Source organism: Schistocerca americana, chromosome 8, assembly GCF_021461395.2.
Source record: "Schistocerca americana isolate TAMUIC-IGC-003095 chromosome 8, iqSchAmer2.1, whole genome shotgun sequence".
NCBI lineage: Eukaryota > Metazoa > Arthropoda > Insecta > Orthoptera > Acrididae > Schistocerca > Schistocerca americana.
The window spans coordinates 90,497,325-90,519,540 of record NC_060126.1 but is presented as its reverse complement, the minus strand read 5'-3'; the positions used below and the strand labels follow the sequence as shown (position 1 = coordinate 90,519,540).

Below are 22,216 nucleotides of genomic sequence, written 5' to 3'. Positions count from 1 at the left end.
CAAGTAATTGCACTCTAGCCCCTAAACTTGTTACAGAAATGCGAATAATATTCATTGACATATAATGAGGATCTTGTGGCCCTTGCCACCTGCAACTTTGCCGGCCGAAGTGGCCGTGCGGTTAAAGGCGCTGCAGTCTGGAACCGCAAGACCGCTACGTCGCAGGTTCGAATCCTGCCTCGGGCATGGATGTTTTGTGATGTCCTTAGGTTGGTTAGGTTTAACTAGTTCTAAGTTCTAGGGGACTAATGACCTTAGCAGTTGAGTCCCATAGTGCTCAGAGCCATTTGAGCCACCTGCAACTTCGAAACGAAGCTATAGTCACTTTCGAGGTCACTCACAGAACACATCAGCTGGTATCCTTCCTGGCGGTATAACTGAAACTTGGCAACAGCGCAGAATATGTTTGGCGACTCTGTGACCCACGAGTTACTTCCTTGATGGCACAGAACTATCCTGCTAAATTCACTTGATATTATCGTGTCATTTCAATTTAATACTGAGTGATTTTCGCTTGGGATGTGACATAAGAATATCAGTTAATCCTTTTGAGTCCACGAAAGTGGTTCCACATGGGAAGTACAACTACTGCCGCCTCTTATGTTGCGGTTTATCTGCCACAGCGCTTACTGGGTGAATAAGTAAGTGGAAGACAGCAAGCCTATTCGCTAGCTCCTACGTATTGCCAACGGCCATACCGTGTTGAATACACCGGTTCTCGTCCGATCCCCGAAGTTAAGCAACATCGGGCGGGGTTAGAACTTGGATGGGTGACCGCCTGGGAACAGGTGTGCCGCCGCTCCACTGAGTGCCAGGTAGCCGAGGGTCACGGGCCGCCCCGCCGAAGCGTCAGTCGGCTCTCAGCCGTGGCAGCGTGCGGACGGCCCCGCGCGCCGGCCAGTGCTCCGCTGCAGGCGTTTGTTTACTTCCGCGTCGTAGCTTTCAGGCTTGCGTCCGTCCACCGTGAACAACATGTCGAGCGCTTACCGCCGTGCGACCCTTAAAGTTTCCTTCCCAGCTGAACATGCGCGACCTCGTGCACATGAAGTTGAAACGTTCATACGTGAAGAAGTTCGTTTAGATCCTAACCACGTTATCGGAATCCATTTTTCGATCACGAGTAGTGTCGTTCATATTAAAATGACAAACACCGAGGTGTGTGAAGATGTTATTCGCCGCCATGCCAATGGACTTAAGTTCAAATACTCTGATGGTCACGTCGGAGCCGTAACACTTGAACTCGCAGAGTACGGTCAACGCACGATTAGGGTGTTTGAACTACCTTTTGAAGTGCCGAAGGACGAAGTTGTCTCTGCGTTACAACCATACGGTAACGTCATCGGTTACGTAGAGGAAAAATGGCAAACCTTCACGACCTACCATGTCCTTAATGGTGTGCGTCAGGTCAAAATTGAACTGAAAAAACATATTCCATCATACCTGACCATTGGCGGGGTGCGAGCCATTGTCATGTACGACGGCCAACCCCGAACATGTGCGGGTTGTGGACAAGAAGGCCACGTCAGATCCGCCTGCATGCGACGCCGCCTGATCCAGACGCCGGTCGGCGAGGAAGCGCCCCCAGCGGTGATGACTCAGATCCCTGTCACATACGCCAAGGTTGCCCAGGAAGGTAGCACGTCTACACATAGTCTTCCTGCTCCGTTGACGTCGTCTGATCAGGTAGATGCAACCGCTCCTGAGATTCCTTCTGAGGTGCCCCAGACGCCAGATCCTAACCTGCCGAATCATCGCAGCACTGTGACTGAAAATGCTACTGAGATGGACGTTGATCCGGGAGTGGTACCTACTTCTGCTTTCCTTCAGACTGGTCCGGAGTCAGACGAAAGCCACCCGCAATCGGACTCTGAACGACTTGTTCGAAAACAAGGGTCGACACGAAAGAGGAAGAAACGTAGCCGTACACCCCCTGATGAATCCATTCTACGGATGGATACCGGGGATGCAGACCCGAAGATGGACGACAAACCGATCTTTGATGACCGAAAGGCTGATGCGAAAGACCCGCCACAGGCGACCACTGGCAACGAACACCCCTCCTTACTGACGCCGTCGCCCCCACAGGTCGACGTTGAAGAGAACCTATCCGATGAGACGAAAACTACGTCTCCTCTCCACGTGGATGACGCGCACAGCCGATACCCTACCGCAGCATCAGTCTCCTGGGCGGACGACGTGGAGATCGAAGGGACTGGGGCGGATGCTGCTGATGATGGGGCACCCCCATCGGTTGCGCCCGCGCCCGCAAACTCTCCACAATAGCAGCCTCTTCAGCGGACCGGCAAGATCGACGACCTCTCGCTCCTGAAGAAGTCCCGCCTGTGCCTGTGGGACTCCAACACCAGCATTATCGTGTCGCAACGATTAACCTCGCGACCATTCGTGCGCCCCACAAACTAGCGCTGCTCCGCGATATGATTTATGATGCGGACATAGATATTGCGCTTTTTCAGGAAGTGCATGTCGCCGATTTTTCACCACCACATGGCTTCACGGTGCATCTTTCTCCCGCTTCGGACACCGGTAGTGGTGTTGCCATCATCTTACGCGAAGGTCTTCCTGCCGAAGATGTCCTATACCTCCCCAGCGGCAGAGGTATGGCCCTTACTCTCTTTGGTGTACGCATCATAAATATTTATGCGCCGTCGGGCTCCAGCTACCGTCGTGAACGCAATGCCTTCTTCGCGAATGAAGTCACACCCCTTTTTATGGGACCACACGATGACTGGATCATGGGTGGAGACTTCAACTGCACCCAGCGACCTCAGGATCAATTGCCGCGTCACTCACCATGCGCAGCTCTGGAAACAGTCGTCACGCGGCTACAATTTGTCGATACGTGGAGACATGTTCACGGTGATCTTTTGGGCTTTACGTACCACACTGCGCACTCCTCTAGCCGACTGGATCGCATCTACATCTCGCGATCCCTAATTCAACACACTCGACAGGCTGAAATCTGGCCTGTTGCTTTCTCAGACCATGAGGCTTACTTCTGTGATGTTGTTCTCACAAGACAGGCAGTATGGCACGGACGTGGTTTATGGAAACTGAACACGGCACTTCTTAATTCACCTGACTGTCGACTTCTAATAGAAGACACTTGGATCACATGTAATAGACGCCGACCCACGTATCCGTCTACCATATCCTGGTGGATCCAGTGTGCAAAACCTGCTCTTCGAAAAACTTTAATCCGGTATGGCAAAGATGTTGTCGCCTGGAGGAAGAGCACTATGGACTTTTACTACAAGATCCTAAGAGAATGCTCCACGATGCCAGCCTCCCCTGAGCGCCATACAAGGATGAACCAAGCTAAGGCCCAAATCTCCAATCTCATGCGACGGCATTTGGAAGGGGCGATAGTACGATCTCGTACTGCTGATCGCATGCCTCATGAACATCCGTCGATGTACCATATCATCCAAGAACGACAAAATCGACGCCGAAAATTGATTCACGTCCTAACGGATCAAGAAGGGCGTCGCTACGTAACCCAATCTGCCATAGGGAATGTGCTTCACGCCCACTACCGGCAGCTCTACGCCGCAGTTCCACATTCCCCAGAGTTGATCGAGGAAGTCTCACAGCTCAACTTCGGTGGTATCCCAGGAGATGCGGCGATTGACTTGATGTCGGAGGTGACTGATGAGGAAGTCCGCGATGCGATCCGGGCAGGAACCATCAATCGCTCCCCGGGCCCCGACGGTCTTCCCCTCGAATTTTATCGCACCTTCCGTGATTTGTTAGAGTCCACCTTCACCTCCATCTGTCGGGAACTGATGTCTCCGGAAGTACCAGTGCCGGACGCTTTCATGGAAGGAATTATTATTCCTGTACATAAACCGCACGGTGGCAACAATATCAGTGATTATCGGCCCCTCACCCTCCTTAACAGTGATATGAAAATCTTCACTCGCCTTTTGGCAGCACGACTTAAAAACGTTGCCCGCTATGTTGTGTCGCCAGACCAAGCATCTTTGGGAGGCGACAACAATATTCGCACGGCTTTATGCCGCTACAGGGATATGATCGCCGTTACCCAGGCACAACGCCTCTCTGGGGCACTTGCGTCTTTGGACTTCAGTCAAGCTTTTGATAGGGTTGACCATTCGTTCCTTACGGCCGTTCTCCACCATATGGGTTTCCCGGTCGCCGTTATCACGGTAGTGATGCGCCTTCTGCGGGGTGCCTCATCCAGGATTATGTACAATGGCAGACTCACTCCACCGATAATAATAGGTCGATCCGTACGTCAAGGTTGCCCTCTATCAGCAATTTTGTACGCCTTTTCCTTGGAATCCTTGCTATGTGGACTAAGACAACGTTTGGTAGGGTTGTCCATAGATCGCTACCGATTCTGTTGCACGGCCTATGCTGACGATGTCGTCATCTGTTTACGTAATGCCGACGAAGTTCGAGCTGTTTTGACGTGGGTAGCGACTTATGGTGACGCGTCGGGTAGCTCTTTAAACGTACGTAAGTCACAAGTTATGTTCATTGGCACGGGACTTCCCGTGGAGTGCGTTACACCTCTCACCACCGTTGATACCATTCGTTGTTTGGGAATAGATTTTTCATCTGATATCCGGCGTTCAGCCACCATCAACTGCCGACGCCTCCTTTTAATGATCAGAGCAGGTCTTATGGACCATCGCCTTCGATCCCTAGATATTCTCCAACGAGCTCGATATGTCAATACATATATCGCATCCCGAGTTCGCCATGTAGCGCAAGTTCTACCTTTCCCGCTTACTGTGGCACGTCGCATGTTGGCAGCGATGGCATCTTTCGTCAGCTATGGGATGTTGTTCAAAATTAGCTATGCGACCCTTACTCTTCCCCGTGAACGAGGTGGGATAGGTCTGTTTCACGTGCCGGATAGAGCTCGCGCCCTATTTGTCAGCTCCCAGATGGCGGTATGGACACGTTGCCCAACGAGCCTCACTGGTCTCCTCCTGTCGGCATACTCGCCGGTCTCACTGTCAGCCCCAGTGATCATCTCGGATGTTCCGGCCCAGTTCCATTATATGCGGTACTTCTTTCTGGAACTCAGTTATCTACGCCTCACCTTACCAAGACAGCTTTTGCTCAAGACAAAGGCAGTATACAATGTCCTCCAATTAGGTCGTCCACCTAACCCGATTGAACAAAAGTTCCCCCAGGTTGACTGGCGTCATGTATGGCGCGCGGTGTTCGCCTGTTACCTTGACACGAATGTTCAATCTGTCTGGTACATAACTGTCAATGGTAAGCAAATCAACCAATTTCGCCTTCATCGTATCCACCTCGCCCAATCACCTCTATGCTCCACGTGTGGAGTGCCAGACAATGATGAACATCGGTTTGTTTGCGGACCGGCGGCGGAGGTTTGGCACTTGGTTCGACGTATTGTGGCTTTTCTAACGCGGGACATTCCGGTTCGGATTACTCCCCTTTCATTATTATTTCCGGACCGTGACTATTTTCCTCGGACAAAGACCAATGCTGTGAATTGGATTCGCGGACATGCCATTCACTACTTATTTGGACAAACTGTAGACTCTGCACTCGATTTTTGGACATACCTCAATGACCGTCATTATGTCGTTGTCCGTCACCCAAAATACAGACAATTTTTCTCGAACTTCCTTGGGAGTGCTTTCCACGAGCCGCCTCGCAGCTGGAATGTGTTAAGCCAAGAGAGAAGAAGGTTTCCTGTTTGAACCAATGAACATTTCTGAACAATTGAACGGAACACATCAATTTCGAGAAGACGTGACTCAACATATTACCAGCGGGGCGCAGAAGGCCTCTGATCAATTACACAAAAAAAATAAAAATAAAAAAAAATAAATAAATAAATATAAAACAAAAAAAAAAAAATTAAAATAAAATTCAGAAAAAGGAAGATTATGTTTTGTTTTCCAGGATAGCCCTAACCTTGATTTCCCATATTTCCCCTGGTATATAGGCAGCTCTCTGGGGTAGGTTTAGTCAGGAGCCAACGCCTGAAGTGGCATAGTTTTTTTTTTTGTTATAGGATGAAAAGTGGCGGTGGCACTTGTTTTTTTTAGTTCCATTAAAAAAAATTAAAAAAAAACAACAAAAAAACAAAGAAAAGAGGTCTTTGGTTCAAGTCTTAAAAAAAAAGAAAAAAAAATAATAAAAAAAAATAAAAAAAAGAAAAAAATAAAAAAAAAAGTTGGTAGAAAAAAAAAAAAGAAAAAAAAAAAAAAAAAGCCGGCAGACCAACGGACAGCGCCAGCCACCTGCGGTGTTCGCCGCGCCAGCTGCAGCGCTCATCGCCTTTGCGAGTCCTGGTCTTCAGGTAGAAGGGGCAGGAATAAAAGTGACTGTTCCTGGAAGCTATGGCAACAGTAAACTGTGATGAAACCGTGCAATGCATGTTCGACCGGAATTACGAGAGGGCAATTGCATTTGAAATTCGTAACTTGATATTACTCTACCGGTCATTAAAATCGCTGGCTGGCCGCCTGGCAACACGTGTGCCGCTCGCTATTGTGCGTCCCAGGTAACCGAGGTTACCGGACGCCGAGCCGCCGCCGCCCGACATCCTACCGCGCCGCGCCCCCGCCCGCCGCCTGCCGGCTCCCTCGCCGCGCCTGCCGTAATTGTTTCGCTTCTAACGCACGATCCAACGATTCGGTAAGTCACGATGACGACGTATAACCGCTCGAAGACGACGTTGCAATTGCAATTCGATCGAGAGTACGTGAGTCCGACGGCCTTTAAAATCGGAGAATGGATGTTCGACGAACAGCGTATAGAGGAGGAGGAACTAGAGGGGCTGATGCTCGATTTTACATTGTATAGTTTATTCATAAAGTTAAAAATACTAATACGGTGTGAAACCCTTGTGTCCACACACGGTGGAACACGAAAATTTAAGCACAGAGACGGCGCAGTGAGTGATGTGAAGATCTCCTTCGCCGGATACGGTGTGCGTCATTTGAAAGTGTATAATCTTCCATTTGAAGTGCCTTGACGAAGTGGGACGTTACTTGCGTCTTTATGGCGAAGTAATATCTGATAACCTCGAGTTCTGGGGTGCTGGCCACCGGTACAAGGTGGACTCTGGCGTCAGAGCAGTGACGATGGTGCTGAAAAAACACGTGCCTTCCTTTGTAATGATCGGCGGGCATAGGGGAGTCGTACAATACACGGAGCACAAGAGGGCAACCTGGCCGTGGAGCAGACGTCCGGCGCAATTGCCGCTCACAGAAGCCGCGGAGGCACCGCAAGGAAACGCCACTGCCAGCCACGCGGGAGCGGTAAACGCGCGACGCTGCCGGTGCTCACGAGGCGGCCACAGGGGAAGCGGCTGCACCGTCAGCCGCCGCCACGGAAAGCCCGCCGGCTGCCTCCGCCCCTGCCCTGGTCCTGGCCGGCGCAGGGAGTGTGGGAGAGGAACGCCAGCTGAGCTCCGACGGAGGATCCTAAGTTCACCCAACCTGGATATGATGTGACGTCATTATGACGTATATACGCTTTAGTCGATTAACACACCTATCGACTTTTACGAACGTTCGAGATTCTAAACTGTCGTCAGCTAGTGGTTTGTTTTGACACGTGCGATTCTGAAAACAGCTCAGTGTGGCAGCGTGTATGTATTTCGCCAAAATAAAACTAAAAGAGCTGGATATTAATAGAAATACTCCTGACCGTGGCCTTGAAAACACCACGGACAACATGTTTCGTAAAAAAGTGAAGTCTTCTTATGTCCAGACCAGATTAGATTGTGTGATTGTTGTATTGAATGCTTACGCCGAAAATAATATTTATTTATTATCAACATTTTTGTGTGGTTTCATACAATTGGTCTTGTCAGTACATATTAGATTGTAGCCACATACTCTTGCTGACTTTTTTTTCCTAATTTATATAGCTGAAAGAGAACTCGTGCAAGTTTGTTAGCTAAGTAATTTATATGTCCATCCCAAGATAGTCTTTTATCAACCATAATTCCAAGTAATTTTACACTCGGACCGCAGAGACAGGTACCTTAGCGTCCAATAATGACTGCTGTGTAGAATAATTCAATTTCGAACTTGAAAAGAAAAATATGAGGCATTGTCGAAGAAAAATCGTCGATCGGAGATGAAATACGAAAGGAAGTGGATTTCTCAATGTAATCTTAACCAAAGGTTAGTGTCTTGAAGCATCTGAAGATTTTGGCTTCTGAGTGCATCTTCTCACCGAGTACGAATAACCGACGCACTTCAGCTGGGTCAAAAGTACATCAATTTCTGCTTGAGATTCACAATAACCACGCAATTGCCCGTCATCATCGATGCTGAACTCTTTCAGCTTTTCTCTCATTAGTCTCCCGAATGCTGAACACCTAATTACAGACGAGCAAACGAAAAACAACGCACAGGACACAAACACAGTACAATACACGATTTAAACGCAAGGAACGCAAAACACATTTAAACGAATGGCGCAGAGCACAGCGCTACCCTATCACAACCTCTCGAAAGTTCACAAAAGTCGAATAGTCGATATACGGTTTCTATCGTTTTCTATGTAGCGTGTATACGTCATGATGACGTCACATCGTATCCAAGTCCGGTGAACTTAGCATCCCCCAGCTCCGACTCAGAGGGTGGGGCAGCCCCTCCCCCGCCCCCGCCACCCACCAGCAGAGGATCGCGGAGTCGAGCGCCCCCAGCCAGCCGGCAGCAGCGCCTGCCGACACACCCGCCGCCCAGGCCGGGCCCAGCGCCGACGCCGCCGCGACGTACAGCGAGATGCGTGAGCTTGCCATCAAGAAGCAAGTCACCAAACTGGCCCGCATTCTGAAGGAATCAGAAGACGAGCCGACAGAAAACAACGTGGACGTCCCGGCCGCGGAGAAATCCAAAAAGCGCTGGAGCAGGAGGCGAAGTCTCAGCCGTGAAAAAGACGACGTTAAGATGGACGTATCTGAAGCAGAGGAGTCACATACGGCATCCGCGAGCAAACGGGCAACAACCCCCAAAGCAGAGGACGTAGTACTACGGCCAGAACGGCCACAGCACACGACAGACCCGCCTCCACAAAGCGATTAAATGCATCAGGGCTCAGTATACAATGCAATTACGTGCAACGTGAACCGAATGACCGCCGCGCTAAAATTAGACGCCCTAATTGACTTCCTGCAGCACAAAGCCGCAGACGTGGCTATGTTACAGGAAGTGGTCACGACGGCAATAGAACAGGTACCGGGATACGAAGTCATCTGCAACATCGACGCAGAAACTCGCTGCGGAACTGTCACACTAGTCAGGCACGGCCTCGAATTTGGCGATGTAAAACTGATGCCCGACGAACGCGGAATAGCGGTGAAGGTGGAAGGCACTGATTTTGTAAACATTTACGCTCCGTCGGCAACGGAAAACAAGCGTGCCAGGAGCAAATTCTCAACGAGGACATCTGCGAGCTACTAGTTCACAACAACAACAACGTCGTGCTGGCAGGTGACTTCAACTGCGCAATTTCACCCGAAGACCAGATCCCGGTACCCAACTTGTGCGCCGAACTGCAGGATTTGGTTAGGCGTCTAAAATTAGCAGACACTTGGCGTCTACTACACCAAAATCACACCGAGCTCACGTACCTGTACAACCGCGGCAGAAGCAGAATCGATAGAGTATATATAAACAGAGAGATGGCCATCTCTGTGACACAAGTAGAAGTCTGCCCTGTGATCTTCTCAGATCACTGTGCCTATCAGTGCAAACTCCGTCTACCGAGAAGCAAGCTTCCAGCAGGAAGAGGAACGTGGAAGCTGAATACAAGCCACCTCACGGACGGGAAGCTGAAGCAGGAAATTGCTGACACGATCCAGGCATGCAGACAGCGGCGAGGCGAGTATAATTCCACCACTGAGTGGTGGGTAGAACACGCCACACCGCAAATAAGAAGGGAACTGATAAGGCACAGCGCTGAGAAGATTTCTGGAAACGAAACACGGCGACTTCTACACAAGATGCCTACGAGACTCGATGGACGCCCCTGCGGACGACGAACTGTTTCTGCCGCGGATCAGAAGACTCAAGGCACGTATACTGAGCCTGGAAAGGGACAAAATGAGATGAGTCATCTCCCGCAGCCAGACAAACGGCGAAATCGAAGATGAACCTGCCACGCTGCACCACCTGCACAGGGAAAGACAGAGGGCTAACAGCAAACAAATAAGGCAACTCGTGGACAAGGACGGTAACAGGTTAGCGACGAAGAAAGACATCATGAGCTACGTCAAAGACCATTTCAACGACCTCTTCCGACGAGAAGAAAATGACGACGCAGAAATGGCGAGGATCCTGCAAGAAACCCGCCGGATCCTTACCAACGCAGACCGGGCACTATTGAACGGAAACGCCACACATGATGATGTGAAAGCCGCCATCAAAGACAGCAGGAACGGAAGACCACCAGGCGCAGACGGAATCCCAACGGAATTCTACACTGCGCTCTGGGGCACAGTCGGCGGAATACTCACCGAAATAATAAACGAAGTTCTCAACGGGACAGAATTGCCTTCAAAATTTCTGCAAGGGACGGTGATTCTGCTCCCCAAAAAGCAGGCAGCCAACAAAATCGAAGAATTTCGGCCAATAACCCTTCTAAATTCAGACTATACAATAGCAGCAAAGTGCCTGGCTGCTAACATCAAGGTCGCACTACAGAAAGCCATTAGCCCATGGCAAACCTGTGCACTGCTTGGCAGGAACATTTTCGACGCCGTCTGCACATATAGGGACATAATAGCCCACGCAGCAACAACTAGGAGACCCGCAGCCGTAATCTCTGTCGATTTCCACAAGGCTTTCGACAGTATCAGTCACCGGTACCTGCCAAAAACTATCGCACGCCTCGGATTCGGAGTAAAATTCGGAAAAAAATCAAGAACGTCATCACAAACGCCACCTCAAAAGTAACAGTAAACGGATGGACTTCCAAGTCAACTAGATTAGGAAGATCCGTCAGGCAAGGATGTCCATTATCGATGGCACTTTTCACAATAGCCCTCGAGCCTCTACTACGAAAACTAACAGCCGAAATCGGAGGATACACAATGGGTGCAACAAACATCGCATGTATGGCCTGTGCCGACGACATGGGCATTTTCATCCAAAACTAGGAAGCCTATCGTGGAATCCTTCGAAAGGGCTTCAGGTGCCAAAACGAATCCGAGGAAGACAGTGCTACTACCAATAGGCAACGGCAGACTGCGACCAGCGAGACAGTGGTACCGAGTGACAAACAACCATAGGGCACTGGGAGTGGAACTACAACAGTGCCCATTGAAAATGGCAGCACAAAACTGGCGCAGCGTCTTGAACACAACGTGAGGACACACGCGAACCGGAGCCTGACGCTGAGCCAAAGAGTGCAGTTGGTAAACGAAACGATCCTGTCGAAAGCGTGGTACATGGCCCAAATACTATGTGCTCCGACAGAAATTGCGCGAGCGAAAGGAGGCGCGGCGTACTACCTGCTGTGGAGGCGGGAGATCTTCAAGGTATCCCAGGCGACGTGTTTCCTGTCGAGGGATGAAGGTGGACTCGGACTGAAGGACGTAAAAACAAAATGTGCGGCACTGCTCCTACACCGTGCGATGAAAATGAAGCACCAGAACAACAACAGCATAACGTCCAGCCTGATCAACGACTACAAACCGGAATCTGAAGATGCTCCAGTGGACATCACCCACATTCCATTCAAGTTGCGGCACATAAAACAGATGGCAATCGACAAGATTTACATCACCGCGGTTGTTGCCAACCCACAACAAAGAACGGCGAGGAAGATTTACAGCGCTCTGAGGGGGGAGGCAAGCAAGTCCAAAATAGAGACGAAACTTCCAGATCACGACTGGCCACAGGTCTGGATGAACGTCTCAGAACGGATACTTCCTGAGCACGCCAGGGACACGTGGTGCGAAATCATCCACCAAACAGTGCCGACAAATGAAAAACTAGCACGCATAAAAACGCGGGAATCCCCAAACTGCGAACTCAGCAACCAGACCGACACCATCGAGCATCGTTTTGGTTGCAGAGAGCGCGGGCAAATATGGGCGACAGCGAGAAGAATGATCGCCCACATCAACAGAACCGACGAGAGGGCGATACATTTCACAGTTGTCACTGTCCCAGACGCGAAGCCTTTCCCCAACGCAAAACGCCTGGCCACAATGTGGATCACCGCCATGACGGCACACGCCATCGTCAGCAAACGGCAGACCGACAAGGCGCAGTTCCTCACAGGAGGGCCAAACAACGCTCCAAGTACCGCGAGACCTTCCAGAACTTCCTGCACGTCCCTCTGGACGCCGCCTTCCGAGACGCCGTGACCGACGCCCCCCCACAACACCCACACCCCAGTCGCTGAGGACGTCGCCCACCGATCCCTCCAAAGCCCCGACGGCAAGAGTGGTGCAGTGCGGAAATCGTTTGCGACAATGTGCGCAAAGTGAAAGTGTGTACGTGTAGCAGTGCCAAAGTGAGAGTGACGTGTGCCAATTGTAGTCATACAGTGTCCAATAGCCAAATAAAGCAGGCAAAAGGAAATGATGAGCCATTAATTTAGTGCAAAGGATACAAAGAAGTGTTCCAAGGAAACAACAAAATGTCAAACAGTGTATTTTATGTAATTAATGTGTTTCTCTCACTCACATTCTCTCTCTCTCTCTCTCTCTCTCTCTCTCTCTCTCTCTCGCTCTCTCCACTCAAGGTACGTTAAAACTGTTGCGTCCACCCTTATGCAGTACATTAATAATCTCCTGCATTCACTAATTTTCTCACATAGATGTTCTGGTCTATACTCCCCATTTCGCCTTTGGCAAACATATAGCGAACATGCCGAAATGGGTGCATTTCAAATACCATAGAGGAAAAAAATTGTTTTTCTTAAATTTAAAAATTAAAAAAAAATCAAAATAACGCAAGTTTGTATGTAAAAAGACATAAACAACTGACAGGAAAAATTATCTGAAGGACACTCGGTGAATAAAAGTGTTGTAACTCAACCAAAAGACTACTAAAAGAACAATCAGAACAGAAAACGAGAAAATGAATTTCACCGTTCAATAATCAAGCACACCATTTCATGTAAAGATCTGTAATTGTTAAAAATTGTAAATAAAAGTTTATATACGTTACAACAAAAAAAGGTGCTGTTGGCTCTATTTCATTTTGCCGGCACGGTAGCTCAGCGTGTTCGGTCAGAGGGTTACGCGCCCTCTGTAAGAAAAAAAACTGAGTTAATCGATCATCAACGAACTTAAACGGATGTCTTACGACGTCCGCCCCGAGCAGACGCAACGAACAAAAGCGAACAAAAATAAGATAAAAAAAGGGTAACTTGCTTGCCTGTCAGGTGCATGCTGCCTCTGTTCGCCTGTCGAGCCTCGCCAAAAGCCAGATTTTTTATTGTTTTGTAGCAGAGCTACAAGCAGGCAGATGCAAATTCAACGAGGGAATCGTAAGACAACGCTCTAGCAAAATTCGTCTTGCTTCTTTTAGTAACCCTTAGTGTCAAAGCGTATGTTTTCTGCCGACATATTTGTTGTTGTTGTGAATACATAATGAACTGCTACATTTTCATAATACTTGCGAAGCAAATCATGTGAAGTAACACTTCACCAACTTGGGAATGTGGAAAAAGCACTATCCTTTCTGGATGCTCTCTGTATCTTCCTGGATGTCGAGTAATACGACCTTCGAGTAAATGGTTAGAGACGAAGAACCTAGTGGTGAATGAACTCATAGATGAGCCGAATGCGGGAGACTGCTCTTGAAACGAATAAGTAGACGATCTATTCACAGTAAGACTTAGAAAATTTGCTAGTACTGTTAAACCTATGTCCACTGAATATTGTGAAAAAGTATTTAAAGACGAGCCCCACGAAAATTGGTGTAGTATTATTTATGGGGAAGTATGTCCAGCACACATACTGAAAAATTATGTTTCTCGATGAAATTTTAGAGAGGGGTGTAGTGTATCTAGAGGTAGCCCTGGATGGAAAACTATTATGAACACCTCATATAAAGAATATGTTCCACTGCTAAAGATAATCTTATAAGCACTAGAAGCTGCTGTAGGGTAAATGGGGTCTCAACCCAGTACATACTGGATATACATCCCTGCAAAAAGACCAATGATAATTTATTGGCCTATAATATGAACAAATTCGAACAGAAGGTGGCTGCTAGGGAGTCTGCCAAAGTGCAGAGACTGGCCTGCTTTCACAAACAAATGGAATTAGCAGGACATCCACTCTTGGAATGGATATTATGCTAGACATGCCCGCCTTACACCTGTGGCTTAAAATGGAGGCAGCGGCAGGGACATAAAGGCTAAAAATTGGAAATAACTGGATATAGTTAGAATATACGGAATCCCAAATCGGGCGATGGCTGGGGAAATGCTGACTAACTGCACAATAACTTCTAGATGTTTCAATAAACTTTGTCATGTAACAGCTGCAAGCAAGGAGCAGTGGAAAAACAAACCACAACACTGTGCAGGAGACATAATATAGTGGTTTACTGACAGGTCAAAAACAGATGAAAGTACCAGGTGTGGTGTACTACCTAGAATCTCTTTAGGGAAGATGACCACAGTATTACACATTAGCCGGCCGCGGTGGCCGAGCGGTTCTAGGCGCTTCAGTCCGGAACCGCGTGACTGCTACGGTCGCAGGTTCGAATCCTGCCTCGGGCATGGATGTGTGTGATGTCCTTAGGTCAATTAGGTTTAAGTAGTTCTAAGTTCTAGGGGACTGATGACCTCAGATGTTAAGTCCCATAGTGCTCAGAGCCATTTGAACCATTTAGTATTACACGTCTTTTTTCTGTCAGCATGTGCACGGAGGAAAATTAGAGTAGACCCTGCAAAAATTGTAGCATCTACTTTTATTCAGACAGCCAAGCAGCTCTGAAATCTGTATCAGCCCCTGCAGCTAGATCGAAGGTCGTTGCAGAATGCCATGAAGCATTTTCTTTCGAACATGTCCGAAAGAACAGACACCACACATATATCCATATACAGCGTGTTTCAGGAGGAAAAGTAGATATTTTAGCAGATGGTAGTACATATAAATGCAACCACTTTTTATTGAGTACAGAGATACAGCTGTTAGTACGTAACGCTAACAAATTCAAAGCAAAGGCAAATGACGACATTCAAAGTTGATTTTCAAAAATTCACCAACCAACTTCAATGCACATTTGACTTCTCTTGATAACACCACGTGTAGATCTACTGAGGTCGTCTTTGCGTTCTTTTATGAGGGCTGCACTATTCATAATCCGAACGATCAAATCGGCTCTTGGGTTTACTTTTTATTTGTAGACTTCGCCGTTAACCATCCCCACTGGCAAAAATCCAAAGAGTTAAGGTCTGAGGACCTTGAAGGCCAAGAAAAGTGCCCCTATCTAATGATCAACCTTCCGGGAAATGTTAGGTTTGGATAATGTGTCACCTGACGACTAGAATGTGCAGGAGCCCCGTCATGCTGGAGGAACATACGCATTCTTGTAGCCAAATGAACCTGCGTCTCGGTTCTTACAATAGTGCAACAGGTGCGCACTGGTTAGATGTAACTGAAGAGAGATTCCAACTCGGCTTGAGGTTAAGGGCGAATCCCAAGCGCATGGCCACGAACAATTGGGAGCGGATACTTAATGTCATCGGAACCTTGTTGAAGGACCATGACATGCGATTGTTAGACAGACTGCAGGAAGTTCACTTTATAAATACACACATACTTAGCAAAATATATCATGTCGCAGCAGTCTCACCGATACTGCAGGTCACTGCACATAAAATATTAGCTGTAGCCTCTTGGTATGTGTGGAAACAAAATACCTTAAAAGTATCCCTCCACACTGCGAATTTGCAGAGGCAAAACGGAGGACTTGGAATTAAAGACGTGCTTTTAAACGAATACATGCCAGTAAGACAGGCATCACGAAACTTCTGTTCTTCGCGTTAGGTCCTGGGGATAGGAACGCTCCTGTCAATGTAGCATGCCAGCCTAGATTACGTCCGAAAGTACTATGGAGATTGGAGCTGTATAAGACTTCCACCAGCACAAACCAACACTAGAACGGTCTATGATTATATTAGCAGACATCGTCTTCACAAACCAATTACGGTAAATTAACATACAGAAACTGGATGAACGTCTGGAAAAATTTCAACAATAAAATTCTACCAACTAGAGTCAGTGCCGTATGGTGCGAAGTTGTAAACGAAACCATACCCTCAGCGGAACGATTATGGAAAATCAAATTGAAACCATCTCCATACTGCGACAAATGGCGGCATGTAGAAATTGTAGCGCACATCTTCTTATGTGAAAATAGTATCAGAATTTGGAACTGGACTAAGAAGAAATTAGCACTGTCAACAGAACCGCAGAAAGTCATATACCGATAACTGAAGCTTTACAACCCGACTGGAAATGTTACCCGTCCACAAAGAATACAGTTACTCGTGGCTTCTGGGACAGTTTACGTCGTAGCAAACAGAACTTAGAAGGGTACATGTTTTATATGGCAGAAGAACATTTTACGCTGAAGAAGAATAACAAATATAAGGAATGGTATCAAATATTTTTATCTACTGCTTTACGTGGGCTACGAAGAGGTAGACAGTTTTTTTTGATTAGAAGCAGAATACTATTCTTTCACTTTTTTTTATTCCTGGAATATTCTTTTACGTTGGTTCTAAAATCAGAACTGTTCTAATTTGGCAAAACCCCTCTGGCACCGAAATTTTTTTCATTTGTTGAAAAATATATGGCTTCCTTACAGACCTTATATGCATCCAGTGCATAATAACTTACATTGTGAATACATTTCTGAATGAATGTTTGCTATGTATTTTTCCGTCAGCCTTTTCACTGTTACAAGTTATTTTCTACAGTGAACGCACGCCATTGAAGGCGGCAATCTGTAATTTATTTTACCTCAATTACTACTTCAATTTTCAGATTACTTCAGTTTTTTCTACAATTTAAGGGAATATATGGGTGCAAACATGGAATACATGTGGATAATGCAGCTGCTCAGTGACAGGTATGGGGGAGGCATTGAGTCCAGGCTTTGGATCCTCGACCCCTGCCCTCTTTGCCTCCGCCTACCTGGTGCTGAAAGTCTTCTCAAACTTGAAAAAATAATAATAATAATAGTGCAGTGGTCAGCATGTCTGTCTAGTAAGCAGGAGGTCCAGGTTCGAAGCCCAGTCGGTCACAAATATTCATCTGCCGTCTTAGCTGTATTTCAACGTGCTGTGACAGTGTGGACGTCGGTCCTTCGATATTTGAGATGCAATTGTTTTTTGAGGCAATAGAGGTGATTTGCGAACATTTGTCTTGCCATCAGTGTAACGGGACTTCAATGGCATCCAACCGTTAGTGATTGCTTTGCACCGGCGCTAACCCATGCCATATATATGCGAATCAGATTGTAGTTCATATTCAGTCAAATAACGAATGGTCAGTATACAAGTATGCCGGCCGGGGTGGCCGAGCGGTTCTAGGCGCTACAGTCTGGAACCGCACGACCGCTACGGTCGCAGGTTCGAATCCTGTCTCGGGCATGGATATGTCTGACGTCATTAGGTTAGTTAGGTTTAAGTAGTTCTAAGTTCTAGTGGACTGATGACCTCAGAAGTTAAGTCCCATAGTGCTCAGAGCCATTTGAACCATTTATGAAGTATACAAGTATTTACGAACAGTAGAAGCAGGATTGCCGCGAACTGATCACTTAACCAAGTGCAACATAGAGTACCTGTGTAATGAGTCATTCCAGCTGCATAGCTGAGGGTAATATTTGTTAAGCAATTCACTGCAGAATAAATGTAATACCCGCACGATGATCTCTGTAGTCATACTGTATCATTAGTAGCCCACGAATGGAGTACTATGTTCGTTAAATCGGATTACTCAAGCTGAGGCCAAATAAAGAGAAGTGAGGACGCTACAACACTATCTTTACTTAAATAGGTAGTCAGCGCTAAATTATGTGTGCCACCATTAACGTTACTGTAAGCAGTTTGAGAGCATAACACCACCACAACTACTGACAACTTGGGCCATATCATCACGCAGTTGAAACTCGCAGTGATTACAAGTTGCTGATGTTTGTCAAGAATAGCGGAAAGCGCCTCTGAAGTTCCATTTTCATTACGCTTAGGACGGAAAGAATCCTAAATAACAGTAATAGGTCACGCAGCGAAGAGAAGAGTCTACGTATTGTCTCAAGTTCTTGCAGTTTTATAGTAATGCAGTTCCCGGTAGTTTCACACTAACGGGCTCTTTTGGCTATCGGAATACTCATATGGGAATTATAAAAGTGTAATTGCTAGAACGCTCAACTACCTTAATAACACCTCATTCTGGATTCAATACGACTCGGAAAGCGACATTAATTTGACTTTTCCATCCATCTCCTGACGTCTTACTGAATGAAGTCCGAAGTGCACGCACAGTTGTGTTGCCTGCCGCGTGGATTCTGTGAGGTGTTGTGGCAGCTGGCAGTCATTGATGAATACAGACATTTGCAAATATCCCCACTGCTTTAGGGGAAATCGTCTTTGTTACATTTTTTACATACCGTAATTAGCACAATAACATAAGGCTTGTTCTGCTGAAGAACTTGATGCCCACAAGTCCTTAAATAAGACTCTCCTAGCGGGAGTAATGCATGAAAGGAGACAGACTGTTGGACAAAACAATGGACAGCTCCCTGCTTTTTGCGTTTCCGATAGCGCCTACGATAAGAATCTGGTGTCATATTTTGCTTCACAACCATAAACTGTTTATTTCTTTACTTCATACTAAAACAAAAGTTATGAAAAGAGAAAATGACTGATATGCTTCTCAGGAACTCTAGTTTTCCATGTTTATTTTCTCACTTGATATGAGAAGAGGAAATGAAATATACGCTTCCATGATATAATATTTCCTTGTGTGCTACTACTGCATACATGAAAGCCCTGCGGTTAATTTTTGTATGTTGGATAAATCTTGATATCACCTCACATTCCTTTTTGAGAAGGTTCCTATTTTCTTGGGATTCAAATAGAGTGGACATTTCATCACTGGTTAATATTCTGATGACTGATGACATGATACCCGTTGCAATTGCTCCATGGCACCTGTGAGTAGAGGCTCACGTTGGTTACTATAAGAACACGCAGGCAGTGATATCCGCTCACGTACAGTCATAGCCAAAGTGATTTCTCTCTATTCATGGCGAGGCGTCTGCTGCAGTGTCCACGCTCAGCCAACATAAACAAATCGCGGCGGCATTGGGCACTGCTAATCGCTGCACTTGTCGTGAGCCTCGACAACAAGAACGCACTGTCTCGGCTAACGATACTATGGAGTTAATACATCTTACTTAACGTAATATGCAGGTCGTGGGTTGGGTAAAAATTCAGTTTATAAATTCCCATAGCATTAAAAAACTTTACAGTCATATTTGATGCAATATTTATTGTTGGTTGTCTCTCTAATGATAATAGTATTGATTCAGATTGTGCGTGAACTCGGAAATACACACACACACACACACACAGTCATTGATTCCAGTGAGGGTGACATCTACTGTGTGTTGAACGATACATGCACCAGTCAATTCCTCAGTTGGCGTCGAATGGATGAGATTTTTAAATTACCTTGCATAGCAAGAATTGTAAGGAGGAGACTGAAAGTAAATGGATTTGTATCTAAAGAGCTGCGACAAAGCGAAGCTTGACCGACTATAGGGTAATTGTCCACATGTGTTTTGTGGACGAGTATACTTTTAGTAACCAACCCACCCACGATCATTACGTAAGATTTCTAGAAGGCGTGGGGGCACTGATTTCATTAAGTCGTCGACAGTGTAGCGTGATGGTTTACTTCCCACCATACGTTTTCTATATTCGTCCAAAGGTTGTAGGTCCACATGGCATTGACCGTGTTACCTCTGCCCACATATTTTCTATCTGGTTAATGTTCGGTGATCGTGGAACAAACGGTAACAGCTTTATTCTCTCTTGGCCCTGAAACCAATCTCGCACTGCTCTGCTATGATGGATGGGGCTCTGCTCCTGTAAATAAACTGTTATCTCGTTCGTTCATATATTTATATTTAAATAACATATTAGTAATAAACACATTGTATTATTATTTTCCACAGTGTTTAAGAATTCAGGCCCTGTCATAGATAAGTGATCTAGATTCAACAGTCGAATTAAGAATGTGGTTTACCCAGTCTATCAAATGATGAGAGTCGTATTCGGATATCCACATTACGCCTGACTGGCTGAAACCGATTAGAACGATCTGGTATCGAAATGAAATTACAGAAATAGGATAATTTGAGCGTCTGTATTGTAACAATGCCGCTCACATAAATTCCTATGATGGAGTAACAGGTAGCAACGGCCTAAGAAAAAGTGAGGAATATGTCTACTAGCAGCAACGTAACGTAATTATAACCCATATTTATGTGATGGAAATACTGAATCGAGCAATGCACTTCTATTTCAGCGGTGGGAAGATTCACCATATCGGATTTGCTGATGACATAATGACAATAATAAAAAAAACCATGGGGCCGATAGTGGAAACCCTCCCCCATATGGGTGGTACCGAGGAAATCAAATACTTGGGGTGAACCAAATACTAACACAATCCTGAACGGCTACTCAATGCATTGAGCTCAAAATCCAGACACGTCTGAATGAAAATCACCGCTACTCTGGTCACCGTCTGCTAGCTCAATGAGCTCGGCTGAAAATATTTGCTTCCAAAGGCTTCAACACCCTCTGGTCCTGTCCGGTCCTGGTATCACCCAAGTCAAACAAATGAAACACAAGCAAACATCAATTGTGCAAGCAAAGTCAACTTTACTCCAGGTGGTACACAACCCGGCTATCGACAGGCGGCAGTTGGATTTTCCGATTCTGGGGAGTCCAGGTTAGCACGGCAGAGAATATCGAAGATCTCTGGTAAATTTCCCTACAAGCAGAAAACATGCATTTGAAAACTAAACATCGATACATTGATTCAAGCACGAATACTAAATAATCTTACAAAAGAAATCGACCAACAAAAAATTCTCATCCTTGCTCTTCACGAACCACGACTAACTGACAGTGAAACCTTGCATTACGGAAACCATTGCATCTTCAAGAGCAAAATACAACAAATGTAGCGAAAGGCGTACCAATCTTTGGCATTGCTTTTCTCGAACACAGATCTATCATCAATTCTATCAAAGAAATCACTCCCATCAACAATCGACTTACGACTATGCTTATTCAGAGCCCCAGTAAAAAATATACTCTCATCAATGCACATGCCCCCACCAACATCGAAAATAAGTAAAACAACAAAAATGGCGAAAATTCTGGAACACACTAGAAAATACTATGAGCAGAATTCACCAAGATGACGTGAAAATACTAATGGGAGACTTCAACTCTCTATTTGGAACAGAAAAAACCTGTAGAAAAATCATTGGTACAAATTCAACATACCGGAACGCTTAGACCAATGGCACACGTCTGACTGACATTTAACCACAATTAAACCACAAAAGGATGTCTTCCCACTTAGGAAAAAAACAGTTCTCAAATGGTTCAAATGGCTCTGAGCACTACGGGACTTAACATCTGTGGTCATCAGTCCCTTAGAACTTAGAACTACTTAAACCTAACTAACCTAAGGACATCACAAACATCCATGCCCGAGGCAGGGCTCGAACCTGAGACTTTAGCAGTCGCGCGGTTCCGGACTGAGCGCCTAGAACCGCTAGACCACCGCGGCCGGCACCTCAGGTAACATGCTTGGCTACCAGGTGCAAGCTGCTTTCGTTCGCCTTTCTAGACTCGCTGAAAGCCAGATTTTTAATTCTTTTGTAGTAGAGCTACAAGCAGGCAGATACAAACTCAATAAGGAAATCGTAAGATAACGCTCGAGCAAAATTCGTCTTGCTACTTACAGTAGCCCTTAGTGTCAGAGCGGAAACCTTACGGTACTGCCAATTTCATAATGCCACTTTTGTTTTCTGCCGAGATATTTGTTGTTGTTGTGAATACATAATTTTATCTATGAAATGCCAGATTGTCATAATACTTGCGAATGATACAGGAAATGAAGAAAATACAGATCTTTTCGAAGTCAAAAGTCGGTAATATCCTA

At 46.3% G+C, this 22,216-nt stretch overlaps 1 pseudogene; it reads left to right on the top strand.

Annotated features, from left to right (window-relative positions):
* The first annotated feature begins 684 nt into the window (after positions 1-684).
* Positions 685-802, top strand: LOC124546406 (annotated as a pseudogene).
* Positions 803-22,216: the final 21,414 nt, after the last annotated feature.